This window comes from Haemaphysalis longicornis, unplaced genomic scaffold (genome assembly GCF_048455015.1).
Source record: "Haemaphysalis longicornis isolate Haplotype H1 unplaced genomic scaffold, Haemaphysalis longicornis Haplotype H1 scaffold_6, whole genome shotgun sequence".
NCBI lineage: Eukaryota > Metazoa > Arthropoda > Arachnida > Ixodida > Ixodidae > Haemaphysalis > Haemaphysalis longicornis.
In genome coordinates this window covers 105,535,140-105,560,331 of record NW_027526407.1, presented here as the reverse complement: position 1 = coordinate 105,560,331, position 25,192 = coordinate 105,535,140, and positions in this window count along the sequence as shown.

Below are 25,192 nucleotides of genomic sequence, written 5' to 3'. Positions count from 1 at the left end.
GAAACCTAGACCTCAGCGACCAGCGCTTCTTTATTATATGTGCTCGAAACACTTATGCCCGTGCCCTCGCGCTGCATGATTCTGGCCGCCGACACCCCGTCTTCCTTTGCTATGGTCCGAGGGCAACCATGTACCCTACAACGTGCTCTTTCGCCGAGTCTTGTACAGCAGTAAATGTCAGGGAGACCCAAAGCCCTGAATTGCAACAGTTGCCCCAATATGCACGTCGGGTGGTGAGCTGCCCTTAAACTCAGAGAAATTAACGCTACCCACTTGCTAAAACAAACTCAGCGCACAAGATGCACCACATCGTTGTCTGCCCGTTGCTTCCACTGCGGAGAAAAGAATCCGACATTTGACAAAACCTGGCCCATAATAACAAAGCAAGACTAAATAAGCCACAACGCCGCTTGCGACCACATGAAAAGTCACTGCAAGCATCTCGAACCCTTACATCCAAAAGAACAACTAAAAAACATAGGAAGTAATCTAGGCGCCAACAGTTCGTTTAAAGCAAACATGGACGGCTTAGCCTCTATCATCTGGTCACACGATCTAGAAGCACGCGCAGCTCCGCAGTTTTTTCCCAACCATGATTATTTCCACCTACTATTTCCAGCCACACTCACGAACGCAAGACCCCTATACGCAATTCCTGGCATCTCGAAGTTCAGGAGAAGCCAGTTCCACCACGAACACTTCTCAAGCTAGCTTCCTTCTATAATGGGTGAGCCCAGCCTTCTCCTTCCCAACACCACTCCATCTCTACCTCTTACACATCTCAAATCATCACATCTAACAATAATAAGCCGCACAAATGTCCGGAATGACCGGCTACTTTGGTGTCTCCCTGAATAAAGGTCTCTTCCAGCTATTAACACTCTCCTTGTGCATGGGTTTGTTCTCCTTCCACATTTTTGGTTATGGTCTTCCACACATTCCTAATCATGCAAGATAATGAACGCATGAAATATCTCGCCAAATACCTCAACAGTCTCCATCCATCTATATCTACCGAAAATCAGCTGCGTGTACGGTAATTCTAACCAAGAAGTGGGCTGCCGTAGCCTAATGATGATAGGGAATAATAACGCTCCCAGTGTAAAGTGGAACAGCAGGTGCTATTCGCGTGTGCGGGCAGGTATTTTTTGTTGTGAGTGGTCTGGCTGCGAAGTTAGGGCAAGATCCAATGATAAATGCCGCTGGCGACACAGCCAAGGAGACTGCGACAGCAGTCATCGTCCTGACGCAAACGAAGACGTCTGTGGGTCACACAGCACAGATGAGGTAGCGTTGAATATAATGTTTTAATGCACATGAACGAAGTCCGCACTTTCATCGCACGTAGCAGTGACTTACCCTACGAGGTATTGCGCAGAGTGGAATCTGTCACGGGAATATTTGCTGACCCCATAAGAAAATAACTGATTTCTTCAAATAAAGCTGCCTGAAGTGAAGGCAGTGTTTCGATTTGAGAGTTTGCTTTTCTGCACACGCGTATAATGCCAAGGTACGTTATTTTCACTCATGGCTTATAATTACAAGCACTGGCTTATAACCGCAAGTTTTTGAATAAAAGTACATTTAAAAATAACGAAAGATTTGGACAGACCCGGATAATTTTTAGATCTAGATTCGGGTGTATTCAACCTTTCCTCGTTTCTAAGTACTTTAAGGATGCAGTGGAAGGTTTATTTTAACCCATTAGAATTCTAGAATTGTTCCGACAGGTGAAGTGCTGAGTATTTTGCGCGGTTGCACCGGTGGCTTCACCGATTAGGGCTACTGCGACTTCTGTTAGTTTACTTGTGAGCTTTTTGCTGTAAATTGGCAAAAAGGTGCTTAGCCAGGTGCTTTAACACTCAAAACTACTGAAACAGTCCCGCGTGGCGCTCACTGATTTGAAGCATTATACGGAGTCGTTCACATTGCCGTCGACTTTGGCGGAGGGAAAATTTAGTGCAAAATTTTGGCGGAAGAATGTGTCCCGCTTTAGCTCCTGCCGCACTGGCGGGAATCAGGTTCGTTAAAGAACGTCTGGGGACTTTTCAAATCTCGTTGTTTGCTGTGTCAGTCAAGATGAGTACACCATTTGAAGAAATAAATGAGGTGCTTCACTCGGCATTTACAATAGATTGCGCTTAAAAAATAATTGTGAGAATAACATTTAGGTATGTATTTATCAAATGTGCCGGCGGAAATACCACGTGGAGGGACGTTTTAAAAATGTTTATGGTTGCTTAAGGGCTTTAAGTAATAGCACGCTTTAAAATAGCGACGTGGTTGTGATGAAATTAGGCTGAGAGAATGTCGGCGTATACAATTGCGTTTCGATAACTAATGCTCACAAGTGTAAAAAATGGCATGGCTTAATTCAGCAAAGGTTCAATTTGCAAAGCAAAACCTTGCATTTGTCTGCTTGAGTCTTGGTTTCACTTAGCTAATCTTTAATTTAGCTATATTGCTGACCACGGGTAAAAACCATTCGGTCCGGTGCAAAGCTCAGAGAAGGAGGGCCGCCACGCTTTCATTCGCAGTGCATGCGGTGTTCCTCTTCTGCGGGCGGATGATAAGTCACGTACACCAACACGATCCAGCGGCGCTTGCGTGGGAGGCTCCGGGATTGGTCGGATGCCGATCAGGTGCACGTCCGCAACCGCGTGCAGCTCAGCTGATCAGTTAAGCAGAACCGCTGTAAACTTGTCCTTGTGCGCAACACCAAAAGTACGCCCCCCCAAATCACGCGATGCGCTTCGAGGGGTGTGTCGTACGGGTTGTGTCTCAGGTGAAAAACTGAATTTCCACATCCGCGACGAAACCGTTGGGTGAAAGTAGTAAAGCTGAGCTCTATATGCTGGATAAGTGTTCGTTTTAGAGTTGAGGGCAAAAATACCCGAGCACGTTTGACCGGATTACTGCATAGTGATAATTACAACATCATTGTTGCAAAATTCTTGCTCAGAACACATCAACAGAAAAATTGTGTTTTAGCACCAAGAAAACCTCTCTCCCTCCGTTTTGTTGTGCAGTTGATTGGAAGTGAATGATAGCCAAAACTAGCAGAACGTGGCTATGACAATGATACCGTGCTTCGGTGAAATAGTTATGGCCAAAGCAACGTGAGCCTGCTATAATTAGGTAGAGTGAGACGTCTCGTTTACGGAAGCTTGCGCGTTAAAGTGTATCGCCAACGTTCACTTACATGAATATATAAGGAGGTCCCCTCTCCAGTCTCTGACTCTGGGACCTCCTTCTGAAATCTTCTATTGTATATATTCTTGTTGTAACACCAAATGAAAAAAATTCAAATTCAAAACATAATAACGCGATAAATTGAACTGTGGAGGTGTTAAAAGAGGTAGTTATCTGTTCCGTATTGCAAGGACAGAGGACATGACAGCTGGTTTCCAAAGACAACAAATGACGCAAATTGCTTCACTTTTTTATATAAGCCTGACCGTTTATTTGAATGAGGTCATGGTTTCTGTTCTCCGCGAAAGTATGTTGCTGTTCCGTGTTTAGTGATATTTCCGGGACATTTCCTTTTTATCGTTATTCTGACGCGAAGTTGGTATTTCATTTCCGCTGTTAATTGTTCGTGAGCGTAGAAATGTGGCTCAGAGTCTGTAAAACCGCTGAGAGGAGTTGTCAGTATTGCCTTCTTCGCTTCGGCGAGAAATATCTTTGGCTAGATGCATACCAAAATTGACAATCTTACTGCATTTTGTTTTTACACTACGACCATGTAAATGTCTGCTATTTTTAGAGGAACATGTGTGGCTTTTGCTATGTGTTTAGACATATCAGGTCCCTGACCTTTCACGGCGAGTGAAGCAGCGCTTCCTTTGGCGTTGTTTGGATAGCTGTGTAAATCTGACTTGACTATCTCACCTTCAGCATTAGTTAGCCCTTCTGGCCTCAAGCAGCGCAGTTCTCTCGTGTCATCTAAACATCTAAATTAAGACAAAGCTTGTTCTTCCCTTAGATCGTATTTGATATAGTAAGCAAGGTCATAGTAACCTTTTACGCACTGGTTTAATTGACCGTATTTACTCCCACATCTCTCGATTGATGTCGTCAATAGCCCGTTTACCATACGGATTTTCTTCACGCATTGTGAACAGGTGGAAAAATCAGAAACCTAGTCAGTAGGGCCACACATGAAATAATTTTGCGCGCACAATTCAAAAGTTTTAAAGCTGGAGTCCCCTGCAAATCTCAAAAAAGTATCATGCTTCACAGTCAGCTACTCTCTAGATGAGGCATTGCCGACCAGATAGGGGCCCCAAAACTGACGTGATTAGTAGCCTGGCGACCGAAACTTTGGTGACAGTACATGGGAATGTGCACTGAACCTCACTGAGGTGTTGTGAAGCTAGTTTTGGTATTATTCGCCTATGAAAAAAACCGCAGAGAAAGGCAGACAAACAGGAGAAGAAACCCAGATAAAGAAAATGCAAACACAGGTCCAGAGAACATATTATGACCCACCCTTGCATGAAGAGCGGTAACGTCTCCAAATTCTGATCCTTGTACTGCACCTAAACAACATTGCAGACGCCGCCGCTGCTGGAGTTGGTAAGGCACATCAAATGAACGAGAGCGAAAAGGAGAAAGATCAATGCCAAGTGCAGGTATCGGAAGCAGCCGTGTCTTGCTTCGGTGGCTCCCCGTTTCGCTAAGCGCTGTTGCGAGTAGTAAGCGAGGAAAATGCACGGCATCAGATGGTGATATCACATAGCATGTACTCTGAAATTTCTTACCCGTAAATGTGCCAATGAAGTAAGCACACTTAGCAAGTGAAAAAAGCGACATACTAGAGGGGTTCTAGACAAATTATTAGCTTGACAATGAAGGGACCATAAAGATAATTTATTGTAAGGAGATCATAAAGCTATTAGTCTTCGAAAGCACAAAACAAATACTGCTGACAAAGACATCAAACTATATTATCCGGCGCACTCGAACTCCCCAATATTTATTCACAGGTGCTAATCACATGCACATAAAAGCTACTCTAGGCAATTTTACAAAAACCATCCCCTAACCATCCGCCGGCAGACGTAGTACGTAAGGCTTAAGAGCCTGATTACAACTTAATAAGATTATTTATTTATTGTGGTTAAGAGAAAATTCTTCATTACTTGTGCTTCATAGTAAAGAATCAACGATCTTGGCAAGAGGGCGAATTCTTTCCTGAGATGAAAAGCACAGGGGGATAGCAATGCCTACTGCTTCCTTAAAAATATCTTATGTACGATTAACTTTTCTAAAACCAGTAAAATCGCTAAAGCATTTGCCATGTATGCGAAACGACATAAAACTCGTCTTTTTAATTTCCGCCCCATTCTCGTCAAAAACGCAGATTTTGCCTCTTTCAGATGAAATAAGTACCAGGATTTGGTAAAGCGGACAGCCTCCTTCCGACGACCTTGCGATCTCCTAAAGGCTTTTGTTTGAGTGTCAAATCAAAACACTTTAGGCTGCATGAGGTCCTCGTAACTGGTGAGATTGCCAAGCGGTTTTGAGGTTACTTTTCACATCGTTTACCGACCTTACTTGAAGGCAATGCTCAGACACTATGGAAGTAATATACGGTATGCTCCAAGGAACAGTATTAGGTCCTGTTTGTTACTACTGTTTAAAATATTATCACAAATAAGAGACCTCACAGTATTACTCTTTGCCGACGATTCCATATATAGGAAAATACGCAATATGAGCCACCTAATATTATGTAAGGACGCCTGAATAAAACTTTTAAGTGGTTTAGGTAAACACAAACTTCACTAATCTAAATTGCGTTTGAATGACAGTTACAAAAAGTACCAGTTTTATATCAGTATATGATTCATGGAAACGTTATAAAAATGACTGAATAAAATGCTTGGTGTAAAAATTTTTTTTGACCTAACGTTTCCTAAATCCGTTTTCTAGATTACTGCCAAGGCATCTCCGCACACTATCGCCTGAAATGGTCCATCAAATCAGCCTCACTCCATAAGAGTCTGCTACTCTTCAGTACCCTGAGTAGTAGAATATGCAATTTTACTTTGGTTGCTTCTGTTCACTTAAAAATACGATGAAAAATTAAAGTTCGGCAGAAGGCTGTATGTCTTTATTTGAAATACGTACCTACGTGAAGATTCCTCTGCAAACTTTCTGACGCGTGTTTGGCTCCCTTCAATCAGCAGTCAAAAAGTTCGAGCGGATACAATTTCTGAACCTTAAAATATAACATAAACATTGACAAAACTCTTGTTTATTTCCGTCAAGCACAAGAACCTCTGGAACGAAACATACCCGAAAGTTTACCGCATACAGATGCAACACAGGCAAATTCAAGCCATGATTTTTCGCAAAGATAATGACATATTTTAACGGGAAACACCGAAACGCGGTTACATACAGAAACGTTGGTGCATTCAGAACGGGAGTATCATGTATCTGTCTTGTATCAGCAATGCCGCTCTTTATTATCTAATGTGATTTTCAGTCAGCTTGTTTGTGCGCAAATGTATCCGTAGACTTCCTAACATTGGCAGCCTCAGCGCAGACGGAAACAAGCAAGCGCATGATTCCGCAGAAAGTGCTCGCTCCTAACATCTCACCTGGCTCCAAGCTCGCCGCGTCCCCTGCTTTAACAACATCATACGTTTATCGACACAGATTACGTCAAGAAAGTCGGTGACGCCTTCACGACACTACCCCTTCTGAGCTCCCGCTTGGACACCACATCAAGGGGCAAGAGCATATATCTATAAAGATCTCCCCAAACGCACCCTACACGCCCAACGTATACATTTAAATGGTCCAAAGAAGCCGCGTCTTCACACCGCCAAGGCAGAAGTAGTTCCGGACCTCTACTGGTTATACTGATACTGCACAAGCTGGTTGACGCGTAGTGATGCCGTACTCTTAAAATAGCAGGACCTTTGGCTTGCTGAGCTTACTGCTGAGCTTGCCGCCCATCTGGGCTTTAGAGCGGAGCTAACAATCTTTGCTCAGACCGCTTACAAGCGGCCTCTTTAGAGTGGTCTGAATGGTTTTTGACAAATCATTTTATATGGCATTCCTGACTAAAACACGGCTGGGTGTTCACAAAGACAATCAATCAATTTTATTCTCTATGATAAAATTTGCTTCACAAAGTTGTATATTACACAACCTGGACTCAGATATTGTTGAAAAATGGCTACAATGTTGTATTTTATTGGAAAGGTATTGTTTAGCTTAGTTCGCTACGTTAAGTTTTTAAAACTACAATATTGTAAACGCGAAGTGTCCATGTGCATACTGAGAATCGGTTACCCAAACCATTCGACATTCCACACAACAGTGCTAGTGCCATGTACAGAAAAAAAAATAATAGTACAACCACAATGCGAAAGTCATGCTTATAGCAACAATTTTAAAGCAGAATGTGAATTATATTCTTTTCTGCACCTGCCTTCAAAACGCTCACGCCGACAAAAGTCAATGACCAATTTTTCCTCACAAAATTCAGAAGTAGTTGTTGGTAATGTTTTGGTACAGGAAAAAAAAACGAGCGCGAGAGTTTAGCTTCAACATACAAAATTTTGGTGTAGTTATCAGCAAGAAGCGTTTGTAGGGATGGTGAGACAAATTATCCCCTGATGGCAACCATGAAGTTGCTTTGATAACACAAGTGGAACGACGTCGGAGGCGTTTATAGATGTGCCACATTCGTATCAGGACATTCGTATCAGGAATTTCAAAGCCCCTTTTTTAAGAGAAGGGTGACTGAAATCCAGAGGTTCCTCCAATGCAAATTGAATCAATCTCGAACAGATAAAGAATTCTGGAATCCAAATTCTTTATCTGTTTCAATAACCTACCATAACCGCCCCTTTGCTTTCCGAGGTTTTCTTGACTGCCAACCCTCAGTTTCTGTGTTATATATATATATATATATATATATATATGTGTGTGTGTGTGTGTGTGTGTGTGTGTGTGTGTGTGTGTGTGTGTGTATCACCAGAGAGAGGTGGTCCGATTGAGAATATTAAAAGACACCAAGTGAAGTGAGGTTATGAGCTTCGGTGGAAGTTCCCTTCCTCCAACTCGCTGTAACATTAGAACATAGGGGGAGAGCACGCGAACGGGTAAAGGAGGAATTCTTAGGAAGGAGTAACAAATGGAAGGGTTTTTCACCGTTGCAATGGTTTGCTGATCACAATTAACACCACAAACCCAGGTTTGCAGTGTGTATTGGAGGTGTAATGGGGTATGGAAGAAAATTTTTTGGTCTATGGGTGTAAGGTGGTGTTATTTGTTTGCACATTGGAAATGCCTCCAAGGGGTGACATTTAAAATTTCTTGACGACACGTTCCAGAGTTTTTGGGTTAAAGAGGTTAGCACGTTTCCCTCTCGTGAAAACCTAGGAAACGTATTGACACATGGTAGGAAGTTCTGAAATATTTTCATTTGTAGTCGACAAAAAACCACGCGGTATGACATTATTAGAATTGTTGTACACCGTTTATTTTTCTATAGAGAACTTTTTTCTCACCCGCACCCAGTAGTACACAACTGACTGAATTGATTGATTGTAGTGTGTAACGCGCCGATGCAACGCAAGGAATGAGACGCACTGTAGTGGAGGTCCGCATTGATTGTGACCACCTGGATTCTAACCTGCGCCGAAGTCTCGTACACCTTGACGTTTTTGCTTTTCGCCTCAATCAGAAAGGGGTCGTCGCGGCGCAGAAGCGAATTAGTGTCCTCGTGCTCAGATAGTACTCAACTGACTTGGCCGTAAATATCAAACAGACACAACCTAGGCACTAAAATGAAAATCTGATAATGTTATACCCTGCAGAACTCCGTAGGGCATGATTTTGTCCCTACAGGGTCACAATCAGCCAAGTATTTGACCTAGTCTTTTGTCAATGAGCAACGAAGAACTCGTAAAAGACAGGTATAAGAAAACGGTTCTCAAATTTTACGAAGGGTTGATAGTTTTTGTACTGTACGAGAAGCACAGTCCTTGCTGTTCTTCCTTGGGGACAACCTCACATATCTTTTCGCGGTAATTTGGGGCAGATGGGACGCCTTCCTGGCTCTCTCAAATTTTTTTACCTGGAGGCATTGAAATTGCAGAAGCACCAGTTTTACGGGGAGTGCACTAAAAATATTACTATGGGTTGCGAGGGTACAGTTTACGTAATCTATTTATAAATCATCTATATATAAAGCACATATGTCTCAGAAACAAACATCGGGGCATGGTCATTTTATATGTAGCTGCCAGCAGACGTTCAGTTGTTTTCTGGGTGTCATAACCAGGGTAAAGCTACAGCTTTGTACAAGCCGTTGTTCAGTGTCAAACAGATATATCATGGCACCGCAACTATAGGATGACCTATTTGAGAGCAACATATATGCTTTTTGCACAATTCCAACATTACTTATCATTAGCGTACCATGCGCTGCTCCTTCAGGCAAAACAATTAGGCTTACAGCATTGGCAAAATAGACAAACTAATGTGTCGTTAAAAATACGAAATTGTAAAATGTTGTGACCTTATAGTGTATTTTCTAAATAATTTTACTAAAACAGAGCAATTTGAAATTCCGGACTTTACTGTGCGAACTTGTTTACAGCCACGGCAAACGTTTCTCAAAGCAGCCAGGTGACGCTTCAATGCACACCATCCCCGTACAATCACCTACGCGAACGTTCCCCACGGTCGTAATTTAGGTAACCGCGCTACGCTTAGCCACGTGGTTTTTGCCAACTAATTTTTTCTTCCATTGCATCCAATATTACTACTCGCGTGCATTAGCAAGCGATCCTGCTTTCGGCCGCTGCCCGAACACGTCGCAACAATGAAATACGCGCCAGAACTTTAGCAGGGCAGATCATTCCAATCAAGAAGTTCGCGGGCTCGCAGTAAAACACAGCAATGACTCAGCGTTTTAGAACATCGCAATGAGCCAAAAAAGTTCAAAAAGGCACGGTGTTTCCCAGTTCAAAAGTTTACTTCACGAATTCGCGCACGCACCACGTTACCCACTCAATAAAGTTTTTGTATACCGCGAGATAGCGTTTAGCACGCGCAAAATTTTGCGCTTGCGCTCCGGCACCCAACGCACTTTTAGTAATGCGCCAACAATGCTCCGCTAATGGCGTAGCGCCGCTGGTCGCTACGCCATTAGTTCTACGCCGCTGGTCGCTACAAATACCACTTCTGAGACGATACTCCTCCCTGAAGGCACCACGATCGCATCCCTTGTAGCTGATGACAGTGTGTCTCAGGTTCCCCTCTGCTCTGTGTCTTCCGTTCCCCTGTCTTCATATCCCGGCCCCTCATGTCACACCCCAGCAGCCACGATTAGCGAAGACCTAACTGTGTTGGATACAAAACTTCTACTTCAGCTTATTGAAAAACACATAAACTCATTCGACTGCATCTCCACCAACCTCGTACAGACGTCTGTGAGAGAGCGTCGTATAGAGAAAAATGGGACCCACTTTGTTGCCCGTCACCCGTACCGTGTGTCGTCGTCCGAACAGAAAGACACCGAACAAAAATGTCGCGGACATGCCTCAGTGAAACATCATTCGACCGTCCTCTAGCCCGTGGCGTTCTCTTGCTTTTCTGATGAGACAAAATATGATTCTGTACGGTTTTGTGTGGACTATCACACTTCGATTAGGATTACGCGGAAGGATGTATATCTAATTCCGCGCATAGATATAGCGCTGGACGGTCTACACGGTGCTGAATATTTCTGCAGTCTAGACCTGCGGTCTAGCTACTGTCAGATCTCCATTGCGCGAATCTGACAAAGAGAAAACGGCGTTTCCGAGTCCAGATGGCTTGTACTAGTTTAACATATTGCCTTTGGCTTATGAAACGCCCCAGCCACATTTGAGAGCATGATAAACACGGTCCTTCGCGGCTTCACCTGGAAAACATGTTTGTTTCACCTTGACGACATCGTCATCTTTTCAAGTTTTATGCAACATCTGCAGCGAGTGGACGATCTGTTGACTTGTCTGGAAAAAGCTAGTCTGAGTCTGAAAACCAAGAAATGTCGTTTTGCTAGCAAATCAATGAAGGTTTTTGGTGACGTCGTTAGTAGAGTTGGTATACCCCGCGACCTAGACAAAACTTCTGCTTTCACCAATTTTCCTCGTCCTCAGCAACAAAAAGCCCTGCATAGTAGTCTCGGTCTGGCGTCCTATTTTCGGCTTTTTGCCAGCAATTTTGCTGCTCCCGCTACAACTCTGAACCAGCTAATCAATGCTGATATCCCCTTCGACTGGAGTGATGGTTGCGGAAAGCCCTTCCAATACCTCACGCAAGCGCTTACTTACGAACCCGTATTATACCACTTTGACAATTCGAGACTGGTGATCTCCTACACCGACGCTAGTGAGCGTGGCATTAGCGTAATTCTGTTGCAGCGCGACGCTCACCACCGGGAGAGAGCTGTTGCTTATGCCAGCCGCTCTCGAACACGAGGTCGGAGAAACAGATGAAGACTTTTTCGAGTGAGAAAGGAAGTGGTGAAAAAATGCCCGCTGGGTGGGATCCGAACCCACGTCCTCCAGAATACCGGTCCAGTGCTATTACCACTACGCTACTGGCGGGGCTGTTTCTCTAGTACTTTCCGGGGTATATATCGGAAGGTATTTATTGTTTCCTGCAATTGCGTGTGATAGCCAGTGCCACACAGACTACGCGGGGTGAAGGGGACCTTCTCTTTACACCCGGGCTGTGACTCGACCCACCGCATTCTCTACCTTGCTTTCCAAGGTTTTGTTGACGGCCAACCCTTCCTTCTGTCTTTATGCAACAAACCTCTCATCTATTCTAATCGGTTATATATGTATTTATGCATGTATACATATATATGAATATATAGCGAATCAGAATAGGAAATGAGGGGCTCGTAGAAATAACACAGAAAATAAGGGTTGGCAGTCAAGAAAACTTCGGAAAGCAAAGGGGAGATTGTCGTAGGTCATTGAAACAGCTAAAGAATTTGCAAAGAAAGAAAGAAAGAGGAGAAAAAATGCCGGCCAGGTGGGATCCGAACCCATGACCTCCACGACCCGCTTCAAAGGGAAAACTAAGAGGAATCATCATCATCATCATCATCATCCAGAATACCGGTCTGATACGATAACCACTACGCTACCGGCGGGGCGATTTTCCTCCCCGCTGTCTGGGGTATTTATGTCAATGCAATTTTTTTCCTGTGCTTGGGGGTGGTAGCCAGCACCACTCTGACTTCTCTGGGTGAAGGGACCTTCTTTTTAATCCCCGCGCCGTGACTGGAGTGTCTACGACATTTCGAGAGCGGTCAACCAGCGTTGGACCCTCTTAAGCTTCCTATGGTACCAAGACTGCAAGAACAGAGGCCCTTGCTATGCATGTAGCGAATTAGAATAGGATATGAGGAGCTCGTAGAAATAACACAGAAACTAAGGGTTGGCAGTCAAGAAAACCTCAGAAAGCAAAGGGGAGGTTCTGATAGGCCATTGAAACAGATAAAGAATTTGGAATCCAAATTCTTTATCTGTTTCAATAACCTACCAAAACCGCCCCTTTGCTTTCCGAGGTTTTCTTGACTGCCAACCCTTACTTTCTGTGTTATACATATATATATATATATATATATATATATATATATATATATATGTGTGTGTGTGTGTGTGTGTGTGTGTGTGTGTGTGTGTGTTTATCACCAGAGAGAGGTGGTCCGATTGAGAATATTAAAAGACACCAAGTGAAGTGAGGTTATGAGCTTCGGTGGAAGTTCCCTTCCTCCAACTCGCTGTAACATTAGAACATAGGGGGAGAGCACGCGAACGGGTAAAGGAGGAATTCTTAGGAAGGAGTAACAAATGGAAGGGTTTTTCACCGTTGCAATGGTTTGCTGATCACAATTAACACCACAAACCCAGGTTTGCAGTGTGTATTGGAGGTGTAATGGGGTATGGAAGAAAATTTTTTGGTCTATGGGTGTAAGGTGGTGTTATTTGTTTGCACATTGGAAATGCCTCCAAGGGGTGACATTTAAAATTTCTTGACGACACGTTCCAGAGTTTTTGGGTTAAAGAGGTTAGCACGTTTCCCTCTCGTGAAAACCTAGGAAACGTATTGACACATGGTAGGAAGTTCTGAAATATTTTCATTTGTAGTCGACAAAAAACCACGCGGTATGACATTATTAGAATTGTTGTACACCGTTTATTTTTCTATAGAGAACTTTTTTCTCACCCGCACCCAGTAGTACACAACTGACTGAATTGATTGATTGTAGTGTGTAACGCGCCGATGCAACGCAAGGAATGAGACGCACTGTAGTGGAGGTCCGCATTGATTGTGACCACCTGGATTCTAACCTGCGCCGAAGTCTCGTACACCTTGGCGTTTTTGCTTTTCGCCTCAATCAGAAAGGGGTCGTCGCGGCGCAGAAGCGAATTAGTGTCCTCGTGCTCAGATAGTACTCAACTGACTTGGCCGTAAATATCAAACAGACACAACCTAGGCACTAAAATGAAAATCTGATAATGTTATACACTGCAGAACTCCGTAGGGCATGATTTTGTCCCTACAGGGTCACAATCAGCCAAGTATTTGACCTAGTCTTTTGTCAACGAGCAACGAAGAACTCGTAAAAGACAGGTATAAGAAAACGGTTCTCAAATTTTACGAAGGGTTGATAGTTTTTGTACTGTACGAGAAGCACAGTCCTTGCTGTTCTTCCTTGGGGACAACCTCACATATCTTTTCGCGGTAATTTGGGGCAGATGGGACGCCTTCCTGGCTCTCTCAAAGTTTTTTACCTGCAGGCATTGAAATTGCAGAAGCACCAGTTTTACGGGGAGTGCACTAAAAATATTACTATGGGTTGCGAGGGTACAGTTTACGTAATCTATTTATAAATCATCTATATATAAAGCACATATGTCTCAGAAAGGAACATCGGGGCATGGTCATTTTATATTTAGCTGCCAGCAGACGTTCAGTTGTTTTCTCGGTGTCATAATCAGGGTAAAGCTACAGCTTAGTACAAGCCGTTGTTCAGTGTCAAACAGATATAGCATGGCACCGCAACTATAAGCAGACCTATTTGAGAGCAGCATATATGCTTTTTGCACAATTCCAACATTACTTACCATTAGCGTACCATGTGCTGCTCCTTAAGGCAAAACAATTAGGCTTACAGCATTGGCAAAATAGACAAACTAATGTGTCGTTAAAAATACGAAATTGTAAAATGTTGTGACCTTATAGTGTATTTTCTAAATAATTTTACTAAAACAGAGCAATTTGAAATTCCGGACTTTACTGTGCGAACTTGTTTACAGCCACGGCAAACGTTTCTCAAAGCAGCCAGGTGACGCTTCAATGCACACCATCCCCGTACAATCACCTACGCGAACGTTCCCCACGGTCGTAATTTAGGTAACCGCGCTACGCTTAGCCACGTGGTTTTTGCCAACTAATTTTTTCTTCCATTGCATCCAATATTACTACTCGCGTGCATTAGCAAGCGATCCTGCTTTCGGCCGCTGCCCGAACACGTCGCAACAATGAAATACGCGCCAGAACTTTAGCAGGGCAGATCATTCCAATCAAGAAGTTCGCGGGCTCGCAGTAAAACACAGCAATGACTCAGCGTTTTAGAACATCGCAATGAGCCAAAAAAGTTCAAAAAGGCACGGTGTTTCCAAGTTCAAAAGTTTACTTCACGAATTCGCGCACGCACCACGTTACCCACTCAATAAAGTTTTTGTATACCGCGAGATAGCGTTTAGCACGCGCAAAATTTTGCGCTTGCGCTCCGGCACCCAACGCACTTTTAGTAATGCGCCAACAATGCTCCGCTAATGGCGTAGCGCCGCTGGTCGCTACGCCATTAGTTCTACGCCGCTGGTCGCTACAAATACCACTTCTGAGACGATACTCCTCCCTGAAGGCACCACGATCGCATCCCTTGTAGCTGATGACAGTGTGTCTCAGGTTCCCCTCTGCTCTGTGTCTTCCGTTCCCCTGTCTTCATATCCCGGCCCCTCATGTCACACCCCAGCAGCCACGATTAGCGAAGACCTAACTGTGTTGGATACAAAACTTCTACTTCAGCTTATTGAAAAACACATAAACTCATTCGACTGCATCTCCACCAACCTCGTACAGACGTCTGTGAGAGAGCGTCGTATAGAGAAAAATGGGACCCACTTTGTTGCCCGTCACCCGTACCGTGTGTCGTCGTCCGAACAGAAAGACACCGAACAAAAATGTCGCGGACATGCCTCAGTGAAACATCATTCGACCGTCCTCTAGCCCGTGGCGTTCTCTTGCTTTTCTGATGAGACAAAATATGATTCTGTACGGTTTTGTGTGGACTATCACACTTCGATTAGGATTACGCGGAAGGATGTATATCTAATTCCGCGCATAGATATAGCGCTGGACGGTCTACAAGGTGCTGAATATTTCTGCAGTCTAGACCTGCGGTCTAGCTACTGTCAGATCTCCATTGCGCGAATCTGACAAAGAGAAAACGGCGTTTCCGAGTCCAGATGGCTTGTACTAGTTTAACATATTGCCTTTGGCTTATGAAACGCCCCAGCCACATTTGAGAGCATGATAAACACGGTCCTTCGCGGCTTCACCTGGAAAACATGTTTGTTTCACCTTGACGACATCGTCATCTTTTCAAGTTTTATGCAACATCTGCAGCGAGTGGACGATCTGTTGACTTGTCTGGAAAAAGCTAGTCTGAGTCTGAAAACCAAGAAATGTCGTTTTGCTAGCAAATCAATGAAGGTTTTTGGTGACGTCGTTAGTAGAGTTGGTATACCCCGCGACCTAGACAAAACTTCTGCTTTCACCAATTTTCCTCGTCCTCAGCAACAAAAAGCCCTGCATAGTAGTCTCGGTCTGGCGTCCTATTTTCGGCTTTTTGCCAGCAATTTTGCTGCTCCCGCTACAACTCTGAACCAGCTAATCAATGCTGATATCCCCTTCGACTGGAGTGATGGTTGCGGAAAGCCCTTCCAATACCTCACGCAAGCGCTTACTTACGAACCCGTATTATACCACTTTGACAATTCGAGACTGGTGATCTCCTACACCGACGCTAGTGAGCGTGGCATTAGCGTAATTCTGTTGCAGCGCGACGCTCACCACCGGGAGAGAGCTGTTGCTTATGCCAGCCGCTCTCGAACACGAGGTCGGAGAAACAGATGAAGACTTTTTCGAGTGAGAAAGGAAGTGGTGAAAAAATGCCCGCTGGGTGGGATCCGAACCCACGTCCTCCAGAATACCGGTCCAGTGCTATTACCACTACGCTACTGGCGGGGCTGTTTCTCTAGTACTTTCCGGGGTATATATCGGAAGGTATTTATTGTTTCCTGCAATTGCGTGTGATAGCCAGTGCCACACAGACTACGCGGGGTGAAGGGGACCTTCTCTTTACACCCGGGCTGTGACTCGACCCACCGCATTCTCTACCTTGCTTTCCAAGGTTTTGTTGACGGCCAACCCTTCCTTCTGTCTTTATGCAACAAACCTCTCATCTATTCTAATCGGTTATATATGTATTTATGCATGTATACATATATATGAATATATAGCGAATCAGAATAGGAAATGAGGGGCTCGTAGAAATAACACAGAAAATAAGGGTTGGCAGTCAAGAAAACTTCGGAAAGCAAAGGGGAGATTGTCGTAGGTCATTGAAACAGCTAAAGAATTTGCAAAGAAAGAAAGAAAGAGGAGAAAAAATGCCGGCCAGGTGGGATCCGAACCCATGACCTCCACGACCCGCTTCAAAGGGAAAACTAAGAGGAATCATCATCATCATCATCATCATCATCCAGAATACCGGTCTGATACGATAACCACTACGCTACCGGCGGGGCGATTTTCCTCCCCGCTGTCTGGGGTATTTATGTCAATGCAATTTTTTTCCTGTGCTTGGGGGTGGTAGCCAGCACCACTCTGACTTCTCTGGGTGAAGGGACCTTCTTTTTAATCCCCGCGCCGTGACTGGAGTGTCTACGACATTTCGAGAGCGGTCAACCAGCGTTGGACCCTCTTAAGCTTCCTATGGTACCAAGACTGCAAGAACAGAGGCCCTTGCTATGCATGTAGCGAATTAGAATAGGATATGAGGAGCTCGTAGAAATAACACAGAAACTAAGGGTTGGCAGTCAAGAAAACCTCGGAAAGCAAAGGGGAGGTTCTGGTAGGCCATTGAAACAGATAAAGAATTTGGAATCCAAATTCTTTATCTGTTTCAATAACCTACCAAAACCGCCCCTTTGCTTTCCGAGGTTTTCTTGACTGCCAACCCTTACTTTCTGTGTTATACATATATATATATATATATATATATATATATATATATATGTGTGTGTGTGTGTGTGTGTGTGTGTGTGTGTGTTTATCACCAGAGAGAGGTGGTCCGATTGAGAATATTAAAAGACACCAAGTGAAGTGAGGTTATGAGCTTCGGTGGAAGTTCCCTTCCTCCAACTCGCTGTAACATTAGAACATAGGGGGAGAGCACGCGAACGGGTAAAGGAGGAATTCTTAGGAAGGAGTAATAAATGGAAGGGTTTTTCACCGTTGCAATGGTTTGCTGATCACAATTAAGACCACAAACCCAGGTTTGCAGTGTGTATTGGAGGTGTAATGCGGTATGGAAGAAAATTTTTTGGTCTATGGGTGTAAGGTGGTGTTATTTGTTGGCACATTGGAAATGCCTCCAAGGGGTGACATTTAAAATTTCTTGACGACACGTTCCAGAGTTTTTGGGTTAAAGAGGTTAGCACGTTTCCCTCTCGTGAAAACCTAGGAAACGTATTGACACATGGTAGGAAGTTCTGAAATATTTTCATTTGTAGTCGACAAAAAACCACGGGGTATGACATTATTAGAATTGTTGTACACCGTTTATTTTTCTATAGAGAACTTTTTTCTCACCCGCACCCAGTAGTACACAACTGACTGAATTGATTGATTGTAGTGTGTAACGCGCCGATGCAACGCAAGGAATGAGACGCACTGTAGTGGAGGTCCGCATTGATTGTGACCACCTGGATTCTAACCTGCGCCGAAGTCTCGTACACCTTGGCGTTTTTGCTTTTCGCCTCAATCAGAAAGGGGTCGTCGCGGCGCAGAAGCGAATTAGTGTCCTCGTGCTCAGATAGTACTCAACTGACTTGGCCGTAAATATCAAACAGACACAACCTAGGCACTAAAATGAAAATCTGATAATGTTATACACTGCAGAACTCCGTAGGGCATGATTTTGTCCCTACAGGGTCACAATCAGCCAAGTATTTGACCTAGTCTTTTGTCAACGAGCAACGAAGAACTCGTAAAAGACAGGTATAAGAAAACGGTTCTCAAATTTTACGAAGGGTTGATAGTTTTTGTACTGTACGAGAAGCACAGTCCTTGCTGTTCTTCCTTGGGGACAACCTCACATATCTTTTCGCGGTAATTTGGGGCAGATGGGACGCCTTCCTGGCTCTCTCAAAGTTTTTTACCTGCAGGCATTGAAATTGCAGAAGCACCAGTTTTACGGGGAGTGCACTAAAAATATTACTATGGGTTGCGAGGGTACAGTTTACGTAATCTATTTATAAATCATCTATATATAAAGCACATATGTCTCAGAAAGGAACATCGGGGCATGGTCATTTTATATTTAGCTGCCAGCAGACGTTCAGTTGTTTTCTCGGTGTCATAATCAGGGTAAAGCTACAGCTTAGTACAAGCCGTTGTTCAGTGTCAAACAGATATAGCATGGCACCGCAACTATAAGCAGACCTATTTGAGAGCAGCATATATGCTTTTTGCACAATTCCAACATTACTTACCATTAGCGTACCATGCGCTGCTCCTTAAGGCAAAACAATTAGGCTTACAGCATTGGCAAAATAGACAAACTAATGTGTCGTTAAAAATACGAAATTGTAAAATGTTGTGACCTTATAGTGTATTTTCTAAATAATTTTACTAAAACAGAGCAATTTGAAATTCCGGACTTTACTGTGCGAACTTGTTTACAGCCACGGCAAACGTTTCTCAAAGCAGCCAGGTGACGCTTCAATGCACACCATCCCCGTACAATCACCTACGCGAACGTTCCCCACGGTCGTAATTTAGGTAACCGCGCTACGCTTAGCCACGTGGTTTTTGCCAACTAATTTTTTCTTCCATTGCATCCAATATTACTACTCGCGTGCATTAGCAAGCGATCCTGCTTTCGGCCGCTGCCCGAACACGTCGCAACAATGAAATACGCGCCAGAACTTTAGCAGGGCAGATCATTCCAATCAAGAAGTTCGCGGGCTCGCAGTAAAACACAGCAATGACTCAGCGTTTTAGAACATCGCAATGAGCCAAAAAAGTTCAAAAAGGCACGGTGTTTCCAAGTTCAAAAGTTTACTTCACGAATTCGCGCACGCACCACGTTACCCACTCAATAAAGTTTTTGTATACCGCGAGATAGCGTTTAGCACGCGCAAAATTTTGCGCTTGCGCTCCGGCACCCAACGCACTTTTAGTAATGCGCCAACAATGCTCCGCTAATGGCGTAGCGCCGCTGGTCGCTACGCCATTAGTTCTACGCCGCTGGTCGCTACAAATACCACTTCTGAGACGATACTCCTCCCTGAAGGCACCACGATCGCATCCCTTGTAGCTGATGACAGTGTGTCTCAGGTTCCCCTCTGCTCTGTGTCTTCCGTTCCCCTGTCTTCATATCCCGGCCCCTCATGTCACACCCCAGCAGCCACGATTAGCGAAGACCTAACTGTGTTGGATACAAAACTTCTACTTCAGCTTATTGAAAAACACATAAACTCATTCGACTGCATCTCCACCAACCTCGTACAGACGTCTGTGAGAGAGCGTCGTATAGAGAAAAATGGGACCCACTTTGTTGCCCGTCACCCGTACCGTGTGTCGTCGTCCGAACAGAAAGACACCGAACAAAAATGTCGCGGACATGCCTCAGTGAAACATCATTCGACCGTCCTCTAGCCCGTGGCGTTCTCTTGCTTTTCTGATGAGACAAAATATGATTCTGTACGGTTTTGTGTGGACTATCACACTTCGATTAGGATTACGCGGAAGGATGTATATCTAATTCCGCGCATAGATATAGCGCTGGACGGTCTACAAGGTGCTGAATATTTCTGCAGTCTAGACCTGCGGTCTAGCTACTGTCAGATCTCCATTGCGCGAATCTGACAAAGAGAAAACGGCGTTTCCGAGTCCAGATGGCTTGTACTAGTTTAACATATTGCCTTTGGCTTATGAAACGCCCCAGCCACATTTGAGAGCATGATAAACACGGTCCTTCGCGGCTTCACCTGGAAAACATGTTTGTTTCACCTTGACGACATCGTCATCTTTTCAAGTTTTATGCAACATCTGCAGCGAGTGGACGATCTGTTGACTTGTCTGGAAAAAGCTAGTCTGAGTCTGAAAACCAAGAAATGTCGTTTTGCTAGCAAATCAATGAAGGTTTTTGGTGACGTCGTTAGTAGAGTTGGTATACCCCGCGACCTAGACAAAACTTCTGCTTTCACCAATTTTCCTCGTCCTCAGCAACAAAAAGCCCTGCATAGTAGTCTCGGTCTGGCGTCCTATTTTCGGCTTTTTGCCAGCAATTTTGCTGCTCCCGCTACAACTCTGAACCAGCTAATCAATGCTGATATCCCCTTCGACTGGAGTGATGGTTGCGGAAAGCCCTTCCAATACCTCACGCAAGCGCTTACTTACGAACCCGTATTATACCACTTTGACAATTCGAGACTGGTGATCTCCTACACCGACGCTAGTGAGCGTGGCATTAGCGTAATTCTGTTGCAGCGCGACGCTCACCACCGGGAGAGAGCTGTTGCTTATGCCAGCCGCTCTCGAACACGAGGTCGGAGAAACAGATGAAGACTTTTTCGAGTGAGAAAGGAAGTGGTGAAAAAATGCCCGCTGGGTGGGATCCGAACCCACGTCCTCCAGAATACCGGTCCAGTGCTATTACCACTACGCTACTGGCGGGGCTGTTTCTCTAGTACTTTCCGGGGTATATATCGGAAGGTATTTATTGTTTCCTGCAATTGCGTGTGATAGCCAGTGCCACACAGACTACGCGGGGTGAAGGGGACCTTCTCTTTACACCCGGGCTGTGACTCGACCCACCGCATTCTCTACCTTGCTTTCCAAGGTTTTGTTGACGGCCAACCCTTCCTTCTGTCTTTATGCAACAAACCTCTCATCTATTCTAATCGGTTATATATGTATTTATGCATGTATACATATATATGAATATATAGCGAATCAGAATAGGAAATGAGGGGCTCGTAGAAATAACACAGAAAATAAGGGTTGGCAGTCAAGAAAACTTCGGAAAGCAAAGGGGAGATTGTCGTAGGTCATTGAAACAGCTAAAGAATTTGCAAAGAAAGAAAGAAAGAGGAGAAAAAATGCCGGCCAGGTGGGATCCGAACCCATGACCTCCACGACCCGCTTCAAAGGGAAAACTAAGAGGAATCATCATCATCATCATCATCATCATCCAGAATACCGGTCTGATACGATAACCACTACGCTACCGGCGGGGCGATTTTCCTCCCCGCTGTCTGGGGTATTTATGTCAATGCAATTTTTTTCCTGTGCTTGGGGGTGGTAGCCAGCACCACTCTGACTTCTCTGGGTGAAGGGACCTTCTTTTTAATCCCCGCGCCGTGACTGGAGTGTCTACGACATTTCGAGAGCGGTCAACCAGCGTTGGACCCTCTTAAGCTTCCTATGGTACCAAGACTGCAAGAACAGAGGCCCTTGCTATGCATGTAGCGAATTAGAATAGGATATGAGGAGCTCGTAGAAATAACACAGAAACTAAGGGTTGGCAGTCAAGAAAACCTCGGAAAGCAAAGGGGAGGTTCTGGTAGGCCATTGAAACAGATAAAGAATTTGGAATCCAAATTCTTTATCTGTTTCAATAACCTACCAAAACCGCCCCTTTGCTTTCCGAGGTTTTCTTGACTGCCAACCCTTACTTTCTGTGTTATATATATATATATATATATATTTACATATATATATATATATATATATATATATATATATATTTACATATATATATATATATATATATATATATATATGTGTGTGTGTGTGTGTGTGTGTGTGTGTATCACCAGAGAGAGGTGGTCCGATTGAGAATATTAAAAGACACCAAGTGAAGTGAGGTTATGAGCTTCGGTGGAAGTTCCCTTCCTCCAACTCGCTGTAACATTAGAACATAGGGGGAGAGCACGCGAACGGGTAAAGGAGGAATTCTTAGGAAGGAGTAACAAATGGAAGGGTTTTTCACCGTTGCAATGGTTTGCTGATCACAATTAACACCACAAACCCAGGTTTGCAGTGTGTATTGGAGGTGTAATGCGGTATGGAAGAAAATTTTTTGGTCTATGGGTGTAAGGTGGTGTTATTTGTTGGCACATTGGAAATGCCTCCAAGGGGTGACATTTAAAATTTCTTGACGACACGTTCCAGAGTTTTTGGGTTAAAGAGGTTAGCACGTTTCCCTCTCGTGAAAACCTAGGAAACGTATTGACACATGGTAGGAAGTTCTGAAATATTTTCATTTGTAGTCGACAAAAAACCACGGGGTATGACATTATTAGAATTGTTGTACACCGTTTATTTTTCTATAGAGAACTTTTTTCTCACCCGCACCCAGTAGTACACAACTGACTGAATTGATTGATTGTAGTGTGTAACGCGCCGATGCAACGCAAGGAATGAGACGCACTGTAGTGGAGGTCCGCATTGATTGTGACCACCTGGATTCTAACCTGCGCCGAAGTCTCGTACACCTTGGCGTTTTTGCTTTTCGCCTCAATCAGAAAGGGGTCGTCGCGGCGCAGAAGCGAATTAGTGTCCTCGTGCTCAGATAGTACTCAACTGACTTGGCCGTAAATATCAAACAGACACAACCTAGGCACTAAAATGAAAATCTGATAATGTTATACCCTGCAGAACTCCGTAGGGCATGATTTTGTCCCTACAGGGTCACAATCAGCCAAGTATTTGACCTAGTCTTTTGTCAACGAGCAACGAAGAACTCGTAAAAGACAGGTATAAGAAAACGGTTCTCAAATTTTACGAAGGGTTGATAGTTTTTGTACTGTACGAGAAGCACAGTCCTTGCTGTTCTTCCTTGGGGACAACCTCACATATCTTTTCGCGGTAATTTGGGGCAGATGGGACGCCTTCCTGGCTCTCTCAAAGTTTTTTACCTGCAGGCATTGAAATTGCAGAAGCACCAGTTTTACGGGGAGTGCACTAAAAATATTACTATGGGTTGCGAGGGTACAGTTTACGTAATCTATTTATAAATCATCTATATATAAAGCACATATGTCTCAGAAAGGAACATCGGGGCATGGTCATTTTATATTTAGCTGCCAGCAGACGTTCAGTTGTTTTCTCGGTGTCATAATCAGGGTAAAGCTACAGCTTAGTACAAGCCGTTGTTCAGTGTCAAACAGATATAGCATGGCACCGCAACTATAAGCAGACCTATTTGAGAGCAACATATATGCTTTTTGCACAATTCCAACATTACTTATCATTAGCGTACCATGCGCTGCTCCTTAAGGTAAAACAATTAGGCTTACAGCATTGGCAAAATAGACAAACTAATGTGTCGTTAAAAATACGAAATTGTAAAATGTTGTGACCTTATAGTGTATTTTCTATATAATTTTACTAAAACAGAGCAATTTGAAATTCCGGACTTTACTGTGCGAACTTGTTTACAGCCACGGCAAACGTTTCTCAAAGCAGCCAGGTGACGCTTCAATGCACACCATCCCCGTACAATCACCTACGCGAACGTTCCCCACGGTCGTAATTTAGGTAACCGCGCTACGCTTAGCCACGTGGTTTTTGCCAACTAATTTTTTCTTCCATTGCATCCAATATTACTACTCGCGTGCATTAGCAAGCGATCCTGCTTTCGGCCGCTGCCCGAACACGTCGCAACAATGAAATACGCGCCAGAACTTTAGCAGGGCAGATCATTCCAATCAAGAAGTTCGCGGGCTCGCAGTAAAACACAGCAATGACTCAGCGTTTTAGAACATCGCAATGAGCCAAAAAAGTTCAAAAAGGCACGGTGTTTCCCAGTTCAAAAGTTTACTTCAAGAATTCGCGCATGCACCACGTTACCCACTCAATAATGTTTTTGTATACCGCGAGATAGCGTTTAGCACGCGCAAAATTTTGCGCTTGCGCCCCGGCACCCAACGCACTTTTAGTAATGCGCCAACAAAACACTACTAATGGCGTAGTGCTGCTCAGAATCGTCGGTAGCGCCATCTAGGATATGAATAAATAACTACAATTTTGCAAGCCAACAAGGCCATACAGATGAGACCCAAGAAAAACGGCGGTGCCCCCCAAACCAGTTGTGTTCGGTACGGCTTGGCACAGCAATACAGTGAAGTAGAGTCTAGTACTCTGTGCGACCGCGGGTACCCGTCAGTTTAAACAACGCGAAAGCGGCGCTGAAGTACCCTTCCGTCCTGCAGCGGCCGTCGGGGCAGGCCGTCTTGTGCAAACAAGTTTCGCGAGACGAGCACCAGCCGCGCGCAACCCGCAGCACCACAAAGCACCGCCCGCGAGCTCTGGAATCACGCCGCAACTGTTCTTGCTCCCGCGCCAAACTACGACGCATGCGCGCCCCACCTGTTGCTGAACGCGATGCGAGCACGCAGAGAACACGCGAGGAGCAGCGGAGAGCAGGCGAGGAGGAGTGGGGGAGAGGGCGCACCTGGAACGGCTGTTGCGGACGCTGAGGCACGCCGACAACGCCGGGTGACATCGTGAGTTAAAGAAATGCTCTGCATTTAAAAGCCTCCAGAGCAGACGCCGTGGCATTCATTCGACGACACTAGCCTGTGCTAGTCTTTTTGTTGACCACTGCTTCGCCGCCTCTGTATTCTTTTGAGTTGTTAGGGGAGCACAAGTTCGCTCCAAAAAACTTGTTTCTCCTTCAAGACAACTGCGTCGTCCTTGGCTTCGTGTCATCTGTTGGAGGTGCTGGGTACTAAGCCTTTATACTCTCTACGACATCTGGAAGCCGCCAAGCCAGTCCAACCTGAGAAAGCCG